Genomic DNA, 10,885 nt, shown 5'->3' on the forward strand with positions numbered 1-10,885 from the left:
TCAGTTCTTTCCTAGAGGAACTTGTGTGCAGAGGGCTCTGGAACAGCCTAAGCTCTGGGTGAAGATGGTGACCAAAAGGATCCTGTCCCATCTGTTCCACTGTTGTTGTGCCCCAGGTGCTCCTTGCTGCCCTACTCCTGACAGTAATTGGAGAGAAAGAGGCTATCCCACCACTGAGCCAGGGAGTGAAAGCACTCCTGGGAAGACAGGTCTTTCCTGGGTGAACCTGTGCACAGCGGGTTGTGGATCAGCCTCAGCTCAGGGGTGTAGATGGCAGGCCAGATGTATTCTTACCCACCTGCTGCACTGTTCCTGTGTTCTGTGTCCCACTCCACACAGTTTTTGGAGAGAAAGTCAATAATATCACTCTTAATAACTTTTCTTCTATATATCTTATTTTTCTAGTTTGCTTGAAATGTATTTTAAAATGTATTTATTAGAAAATCTTAAGCATAGTGAAAATTACAGTATAATATGTGGCCTACCCATATTGCCATAATCTGAATTAATAAGTGCTGCTATCATCCCATATGTGGGTTTTGTCTTTTTTCAGAATAATACTGTAGATACACCTGAGGCTAAGTTCCCTTTGTCACTAGCAACAGTGTTTCCTGGCCCTTTCCTTTATTGTAAAATTATGAGTGTATTTATTGATCATATTCTATTTATTCCATGTCTTCATGCCAATATTAAAATAAGTTGACCAATCAACTGAAGATAAACAATCTGGTTGTTTCCAATTTTCCTTTCTTATAGTCTTTGCACATATCCCTATGATATCCCAAGTAGGAATTCTGTAGGTTGTATGCACATAGAAACTCGTGTGTTTAGAATAGCAAGCAAAATGTTCATTTTAGTCTGTCTTAGAAAGAAAACCATTTATTATTTTAATTTAAAATAATAGGCTTGTTGAAGGTTTAGGACTCAAGATTTGTTTATTAAGGCACCCATCCTGTTCACACTGCTAGCAGCACATCTGCCTCATCTGCAGACATGATATTCAAACATAACTGTATAGAAGAGGAGAGAAGGCTAACCATTTCAAAAGACTGTCTTAGAAATCATAGTTTTCTTCCTGGATCTCTGTTCACTTCCCTAATAATGTTTTGTCTGTCTCTGAGCCACTATCGATGTAAGAGTTTTGAAGAAATCTCTTCTGTAACTGGAGGTGGTGTCATTGAAACATGTGAGTGTACTGGAGACAGAATTATTGAGCAAATAAAATGAATTCTTTTGAAAATGACAAGGTTGGGAAAACATGTGAGTAGCAGAGTGTCCACAGCCCCAATTATGTCTGTCATTAGCTTTACTGAGGGGTTGCTAGTATGTTCACAAAAGTGCTTATGGTAGAAACATTTGGTAATATTGATCTCTACTTGGTTATTGCCAGTCTCTGGAGTATGGAGCCTTGCCACTGATGAACTTTTCCTGGTTACTTTGCATGTCTACTGATATTCTGTTTCTACTTTTGATGAGTTGGTTCTACCACTTTCTATTGATATACTATTTCTGTTTGTTTAGAACCCTTTCTTCCTTTGTTTTTTTTTCTTCTTTGTTTCTTTCTTTTTTTGCTTCTTTCTTTGTTTCTTTATTTGTTTCTTTCTTCCTTTGTTTCTTCATTTCTTTCTTTCTTTTGACACTAACATTTAATATGGGTAACTTCTCTCATATCCTATTTTTAAGAATTTATTTTTAATTCTGTGTGTGTGTTTGTGTGTGTGTGTGCATGTGCATGTGTACATGCACGTATGTGTGCTGTGAGTGTGCTTGAGCATGTGAATATGAGTGTCTGCAGAAATCAGAGGAGGGCATCAGATCATCTAGAGCTGGGGTTGCAAGTAGTTGTGAGCTCCTCAATGTGAGTGCTAGAAAACAAACAACATATGTTGTTAACCAGTAAGCCATCTCTCCAGTCCCTGTTATCTGTCTTCTAACCTTGTTTTTATGACTATACCCTGACATATGTCTCTTAACCTTTTTTATATGCATATCTCCTGATAATCTGCATTTTAACTTTGTTCATATGAATGCCAGATTCCTAAGTTGTTAGTGAATGAGATTGAGGAAAGCCAAATGGGTAATAGGACTTTTCTAGGACTTTGTAAGACTTAGGAATAGCAAGGTTTAAATGCTTAGGAATAAAGCAATTCTGAGTATAGCAAAGGGATTGGTAAGCTGTAGAGGAAAAAAAGGCTTGTGAGCTGTTGAAGGGGTATTTGTGTTGCTAAGCAGCTGTTAGAGTCCACTTCCTGTTGAGGTATGCATTGTTGCTCTTAATCTCTTTGCTCTAATCTTGTACATAGAGTGCATAGGATGTGAGTAGAGCATGATTATTATATCCCAGATGTATAGGGGAGAAAGCAAAGACAGAAAATAACAAAGGACCAGACACAGGACTCAATAATGAAGCTCTGAAACTGTATCACATCTCTATATCTTTCCTCATCTTTGCTGTTATAATGGCAAGAATATGGGAGAAAATCCATGTTACATGCATTGAAGTGATTGACAGAATGAATTTAGTGATTTTTGTCTTCAGTTCTTGCTTCTAGATTTAAACATATCAATGAAGGCATATGAATCCCAAAGTCTTTGTTGTTTATGAACCTTGTTTTCTTCCCATTTTCTAACCCTTCATCCCCTCCCCTCTTTGTGTGCTACTTTCCCTCCTTACTTTCTTTTCTCTATTCTTCATAAGATAACATTCCCCACAGATTTTTAATATTAAACTGTAATGATTATTCTTGTCTGATATAAACATGATCTATTAACAAGACTAGAACTGGCAACCATTAAACAGACAAGTTCTAATTTTAAAAAAAACTTAAAAATTTTAACTGTATTTGTTTATTTCTTAGCATGTCTGACTATCTATCTATCTATCTATCTATCTATCTATCTATCATCAATTTTCATGTGTATTCTTTTGTACATGTGCCTTGGCACACAGGTACAGGTCAAAGGATAACATGTGAGAGTTGGCTCTTTCCTTTTTACCATGTGAGTATCCCACAAAAATCTTTACCCACTGAGTCATTTCTCAGAGCAATAAATATCTTGTTTTAAAATACATTCTGCCCCTTCATCCACAGGAATTCTAATTCACTTGGATGAGAGTTTATAAAATATTAAGCTTTTGGCTTTCTGAGGACTCCTGTAGACAGCTCCTTCTTTTCAGATGAAAAAGGAATCATTTTTTTTTTATTTACCATTCTCATCCTTAATTTAAAAAAACTTGTTACTTTCAGATCTAAAAAGATTAAAATTACCATGCACAATGACAACTGAAAGGAATAAATAGGAGATAGCTACCACTTTCATCCTGGAGATGCAGAAGAAGCAGAGACAGCAAGAGTCAAGGGGCCAAGTATATATACTCTTTGTGATTGGTTCTTCAGCATCAATCCTGTCTGCCTGAAGTCATATTTCCAGCAACTCCATGGTTTTCATGCATATTCGGTCTGAGTGAAAAATTTCACGTGTGGTAAAGAGACAGGGAACTACTTTCAGATGCTACTTTTATGGTATATTTGACATATTTCTCAGTAGGTCATATCCACTGATATATATTCATACTGATTTCTACCCTATCTCCTGATTCTGACAATAAAGTACATTTTCAAAATAGCTAGGTGAGAATGACTTTTCAGGGAGATTTGAACTAAAACCCTTCTCTTGGGATAGCTAAACAAAAATAAGGGATAACGAGGCTTAATTATCTTTTGTTGGTAAAGGTGGTGATGCCTTCCATCATTGTCAAAATAGCTATGTTATTGGAAGGAATGTGTGACTTCCCCATGTTTGCTTGCTTCAGTTGTCCTTTTCTTTAAATAGATTTTACATTCTGTAAAGAACAATGATTATGGTTCTTATTATATTTTTAATACTGTTTTCTTCCATCTGCTATTCTTTCCAGCAAGCATAATTACCTGACTCAGTTCTGTAACTCACACCTTTTATCCTTATCCTTATGTCTGAGAGCAGATAGAGCTCGTCAAGAGCTGACAAGTAATTATTCCCGGAGTGTTGCTATAAACAGTCAACCAGAATGTTCCTCTTCATATTTTGGTGAGTTACTACCATATTTTATCTGGAGAAATTCAATAAAAATGCAGTTCCCTGGCTAAAGCATTACAGAGAGAGGAGCTGCAAAAATCCTGAAACAATTAAATTTGTGCTGAAAATTTGTTAAGCCATCCGTGGAAGATTGGTGCTGTCCAAGGTGCTAGTGATACTGCAAGGTGGCTAGTGTCCATCTACTCTGTGAGTAAAGAGACTGAGACAATTTGTAAGAAATGTAACCTTGGAAGAACAAAGGAAGTAGTATAAAGTGCCACCTATGTGCAGAGTCTCTCAAGTGTTTTCACCAAGCCTTCACATTTAGCTGAAAAAACAGGCATTTCAACTAGCTCCAACACACATAGGTGTCAATACTGGCTTATTATACTAGTTTGTTTTTATTCTCTTTGTAAATAGCTTTTAAAGCAGACTTTGAAAGTCTGTTATCTTCCCTGCGAAGTAACGTTTCCTCTAAGAAGGTCACTTTCCTTGTTAGTATTTATTCATGTCATCCACAATTTTATGGCCTTTATCTGCCTACATCAAGTTCTCTTCATTCAGCTGCTCTCCATCCTTATCCATGGTGTCTTTTATCTCTGTTATCATTCAAATGGAAAAGTGTCTTTTTTCTGAAGAGAAGATATTTTCAGGAGAATGAACACATCACCCCAAAGCCCTTTCCGTTTGGATAATGGTGGACCTTAGACACAGGAATAAACATGCTTTCCTCTATTGACAATTCTTCAGGGACTTCTGAACAATGAGGCTCTAATAGCAGCTTAGAAAAGACACACGTACTAACAACCTTTAACCAATGCCATGTAAGCAGATCCCACTAATTGGTATGTGAATATTTTCTGGTGCCCACTGGTTCAGATTACAGTTTCTTGTAATTACTTAAATCATATTCAAAACAACATTGTATTAAAATCTAGACATAGGACTGTGAAATACTCTAATCTTTAAATATGCACTTTCTACAAAGAATAAGTCCAAAGCCTAGTAATAATCAATGCTAAAAGGAGCTTCCCTGAGCATCTTGCATAGGAGCCTTTGTTTCTGAACTCCTGAACCAACAACCCTTCAGTTCAAATCTAACATTTACTCCTTTATCCTTCCTCCTCTCCCCCTTCTCCTCCCTCTTTCATAAGTGTTTTACAATGTTGCCCAGGTTTGTCTTTAAGTCATGATCCTCATGCCTCAGCATTCTAAGTGCTGGAAGCACAGGCATGTGCCATCTTGAAAAATCTAGTCTCTAAAGACAAGATTCTCCCATCTAGAACTTGAGGGGGTCATGCGATCATTATTTTAACTCATTTGATTGAAATTTTATTTCATACGTCAAAATGACAACAATTTGATGGAATCACTAAGCATCCAATCCTAGTGCTCTTACTTATTTCTTCTATCATAATATGGTCAGGTTTCTATGAGAAGGTTGTAATTGGAGTTTAGCTTGTAGACTTAACGCTTCACCAACTAAGCATAAAATGGAAGTGCAAGAAACATTGATAGGGAAAAAGGAGCCCTCCTATTTAACAAAAGCAATCAGTGTCTTCCCCAAAGAGCAGATGGCTAGCCCAAAATCTCTACACATAGGTGAGTGCAGCTTGTTAACTGGGCAAGCATCTTCTAGTACGAAGCTAAATGCTGTCATTGATTTTAATTTTCTTCTATACGTCACAATACCTACCTTACATCTGATTGTACTTAAGGGGGCAGTTGGTTCCTTAGAGACAAATTCTACTGTTCCTAGCCTTAAGTGTGGGTGGGTGGGGAAGTACAGTTTTTGGAAAAATCAAGATAGGGTACTTTATTTCTCTAGCTATTTACAAAAATGTTCATGCATAGTGATTTCTTCTGAATGAGTCATGCCTGGTGGGAAGTTGCTGGGGGAGTAACAGTCAAATCATGGATGTTTACTGTGAAAAAATTTAAAAGTACCAGCAATACCAATTCTTCAAAGACTAAGGTATAGAAGGTCCTTGTGAAACTTAAGAGAGTAAGGGTGTGATATCACAGTTTCTGAGGCCTAGGTTTTCACAAAGGTCAGACAACTTCCAGCACCAACCACCTGCCCAATACTTTCAGAGCATAGTTCCTTCACCCCTACCAGGTATCACATAACTCTTGTGGGAAATATTAAAAAATGAATCCAGCTGACAAACTCTCTTTTACATTCTAGTGCCAGTATCGTCCAGCCACAACACTATGTCCAGGTGGGCTCTTGCTATCTTCTCCCAGCTAGCAGCACGTCTCACTCACATGCAATGCTTTACACACCCCCACAATCATTCATCTAGCGCCTACTACCTGGTAAAGCATGACTCTTAAGGCTTAATTATCTAATCAGGTTTATATAGTAATAAGATCACAATTTACAAGATGCCAATACAATGATTTCAGAGCCCAATGATAAAGACAATGTTTTAACCCAATTATCCTAACCTTGCAAAAACCTTAACTAAGTTGTTATAACCACGCAGGGTCTGAATCATCATCTTCCTCTGCCTCCATGATGATGATCCTCTGCCCCTTCCTGCTCTCTGCCCTTTTCCCTCCTCAACTTCTAGCTCCACCTCTCTATTCCTGTCCAATCACAAGCTTGTCACTGCCCTAATGTGATTGGACAGAGAAAGTGTTGCAACGCATAACAGATACACTCTCACTCCTCTGTTTAAAGATAAATTCATTGCAAATGAACCTGAGAATAAGAAAAGAGGAGACTGTCATGTACAGCATAACTTCCATCTATCTGGACAGGAACACATAAGTCACTGCTGTCCAGACACTAAAGTAGAACAAACTAGTGTGTCAGTGCCTTTTTAGCTGTTTGAAACTCAACTCTTCTTATGACTGCTGATGAATACCTGAATAGTGTTTCTCTGTTTAGTCTTTCTCTGTTTTTATGAATTTTATGCATTTTTGTTTCATATGTTTGTGTTTGCCTGCATGTATGTATATTCACAGAAGCTAAAAGAAGGCTGGATCCTGAGAACTGAATTTATAGATGTTTGTGAGCCACCAAATGAGTGTCACTGAACCTGAGTCCTCTGTAAGAGGAATAAGTGCTCTTCAGTGCTCTTCATCTCTGCCCTGGTTCTTGAATACAAATTTGATTTTCTTTTATTGTCCTTGTATATTGCAATTTCTGTTTCCCAAAGGTCTTTACCATCTGTAATGCGCTTCTGCAGTCCTCTTCTTGTCAGCACTAATACATTGCTAAGGATGGTAACCTTATAATCAAGATACTTTCCATTAGGAACCACCATTGTTGCCTGGAAAAGTAACTTCCCAACAGATGAATTTGGGGAAACACTAGAAGCACAGAATCAATGAAAGACAGTTTTCCACCCCTACCCTCCCAAGGAAACTAAGTTAGCTTTCTACCTGTCTCTAATTCCTGCCATAGGTCAGTGTTCAAACAGCAGTAACCACCTCAGTCATGAAGCCAGTGCTAGAGACAAAACATGGTAGTGTAGCATTCACTGGGCAGAATCTCAGGAAAGAGAAATTGCACAGAGCTCAATATATGAGGATCCTGTAGTAGACCTGCTTGTGTATTCAACTGGTAACTTATTAGTGTATGAATGTGAGGAGATTGCTCAAAGTTGGCAAAAGAAACAGTAAAAAATTAGAAAAACAGTGCTCAGTGCTCAGGCATTTTGGGGGATACTTACATTCCCTGTCTACCTGTCTTCTGTATTCTCTCATATTCTCTCCTTCCCCACCCCTCCTATAGATGCTATAGTAAACATGATGCCTGATGGTTGTATTAGATTTCTATGTTGAGTATCTTTTCAAGTTCCTGTATATCTTCATATTTTCTTTGGGAAAATGTCTACAATATCTCTTAATGTGGTCATTTTTTTTCTTTTTGCTTATAAACTAGAAGTATTGGTTCTTTTATCAGTGATTAAGATGTATTGTTAGAATGGCCAGTGACACCTCGTTGGTGTTATCACTCCTTATTGAAACAGTTAAGAAAGCACTATTTCAATATTCCTGAGAGAATAGGACTATCACGAAAAACTAGAAAGACAGAGGAGCGTAAACTTGTACCATACTTGCTTTCTGTCATCTAGTTTGGATGATGCTAACAGAATCGTCTTGCAGTGTGAGCCTAGACTACATGCCCAGGTAAATCTCATTAGTCCATCATTCTACAATATGCCATTTTAGTATTATAGATGTTCTCAAACTTGTGTAGTACTCTCTGAGGCTAGAGAAAAAAATTCTGAGCAAGTCTAGGCTATGATAGAAAACCCATGTTATTTGGTAGGTTCAATGTTAGTGGAAGGTTTTGGTTTTTTTCTATATTGTGGTTCTGACAAGCTTTCATGAAAATTTTAGAAGTCTGTGTTTTTATAAGAGGGCAAGTGTATAGTATAGTTTCAAGGAACAGTCCTTAGCTCCTTATGCATTTTAGTCATTGTCTTAATTAGGGTGTTTATTGCTTTGATAAAATACCATGATTATAAGCAGATTCGAGAAGAAAAGGGTTTATTTAGCTTACATTTCCACAACACAATATGAAGGGCTCTAGGAGGCCTGAACACAGCAAACACAGGCCCAAGCATAGCAAACATTGGGAAATCAGGTCTTGCCCTCTCCTGTTTCCTCTACCTTGTTAAACAGTTAGATTGCATCCCTAAAGCTAATCACCAAGGTCTATTCACTTTTACCTCTGACTTATTCTGGAGGTTGATCACCCAGGTCCACTTATCAAAACATCAAGGTCTTGAGCAATCAAAATTCATTATTTTGACTTATCCAATAGAATACACAACCAGAATTTACCAACTCATCCTAATCATTCTAACACAGACCTTCCCTTTTTCCTCTCTTAGAAGTCATACTTGCAAAGTTATTTACTGCTGTTTCTGCCCAATTCAGATTTATCCACCTTCTGTCTTTAGCTTGCTTAGTAAAGGATCTCTTTGTGTTTGATTTGTATTTAGAAATTGGTATTTAGGTATAGTCTGCACCTTGTCTAGTGACCAAAGTGGAGTACCCTGTGGTACATGGATCCCTCACAGTTTGCCACTGAGGGAAGTCAGGGTAGACATAAAATAGGGCAGGAGCCATAAGGCAGATGCAAAGGGCATGGAGGAATGCTGATTACTGGTTTCCTGTCCTGTGGCTTCCTTGACTTGCCAACCCAAGGGTGACACCACCCTCAGTGAGCTTATCCTTCCCACTTTAATTGTCCATAAAGGCCAATCAGATGAAACATTTTCTTTCTTTCTTTTTAAACTTAATTTATTATTATTTTTACTTACTTTACATCCTGCTCACTGCCCCCTTTCAGTCACCCTCTCTCACAATCCTTCTTCCATTCCCCTCCCCTTCTCCTCTGAGCTGGTGGGGGTCCCCTTGAGAATCCCTCCTATGCTGGCACATCAAGTCTCTGTGATGTTAGCCTTTCCCACTGAGGTCAGACTAGGCAGCCCAGCTAGGAATTATCCCACATATAGGCAACAGCTTTTGGGATAGCCCTTGCTCCAGTAGTTTGGGGCCCACATGAAGACCAAGCTGCACATCTGTTACATATGTGCAGGGAAGCCTCGGTCCAGCCCTATATGTTCTTTGGTTGGTAGTTCAGTCTCTGAGAGCCCCAAGGACCCAGGTTAGCTGATTCTGTTGGTCTTCCTGTGGAGTTCCTATCTGGTTAGGGGCTGCAGTCCTTCCTCCTGTTCTTCCATAAGAGTCCCCAAGCTTCACCCACTGTTTGGTTGAAAGTATATGCCTCTGTCTGAGTCAGTTGGTGGGTGTGCCCTTTCAGAGGACAGCCATGCTAGACTCCTGTCTGCAAGTATAACAGAGTATCATGGACTGGTGCTTGCCCATGGGGTGAATCTCAAGTTGGGCTGGTTATTGGTTGGCCATTCCCTCAGTCTCTCCTCCATCCTCAATCCCTGCATTTCTTGTCAACAGGATAAGTTTTGGGTTGAAAGTTTGTGGATGTGTTGGTGTCTGTATTGCTCCACCAGGGTCCTATCTGGCCACAGGAGGCAGTCTTCCCAGGCTTCATATTCCCAATGATATGAGTAACAGCTAAGAACACCCCTATTAATTCTTGAGCACCTCATCTATCCCAATTCTTCATCTCTTCTTCGAGATGTCATCTACTCACCAGATTTCCAATCATTCTCAGAGCAATCTGGCTATTCCTGCCCCTCCCTACACCCAAACCCAAACCTCCCCCAACTTCTCTCCTGATCCCCTCCCCCACCCAGTACCCTCCCTCCCATATGCCTTCCATGACTATTCCATTCTCCTTCCAAGTGAAGCTCAAGTATCCTTGCTTGTGCCCTCCTTCCTTGGGTCTGTGGAGTTTAGCATGGCTATCCTATATTTTATGGGTAATATCTACTTATAAGTGAATATATATTGTGCATGTCCTTTTGGGGCTGGGTTATGTCATTCAGGATGATATTTTTTAGTTACATACATTTGCCTATAAACATTTGTGAAGTTATCATTCTTAATAGCTGAGTAGTATTCCATTGTGTAGATGTACCAAATTTTCTATATTCATTCTTCCATTGGGAGACATTTAGGTTGTTTCCAGCTTCTGACTATTATAAATAAAGCTGCTATGAACATAGTGGAGCTTGTGTTCTTGTTATATGTTGGAGCATCTTTTGGGTGTATTCCCAGTAGTGGTATAGCTGGGTTTTGAGGTAGAACTATTTCCAGTTTTCTGAGAAGTGACCAAATTTGTTTCCAGAGTGGTTGTACAAGTTTACACTCCCACAAGCAATGGAGGAGTGTTCCCTTTGCTGGTGGAATATTTTCTTACTTGTGGTTCCTGCTTTCCTAA

This window comes from Mastomys coucha, unplaced genomic scaffold (assembly GCF_008632895.1).
Source record: "Mastomys coucha isolate ucsf_1 unplaced genomic scaffold, UCSF_Mcou_1 pScaffold16, whole genome shotgun sequence".
NCBI lineage: Eukaryota > Metazoa > Chordata > Mammalia > Rodentia > Muridae > Mastomys > Mastomys coucha.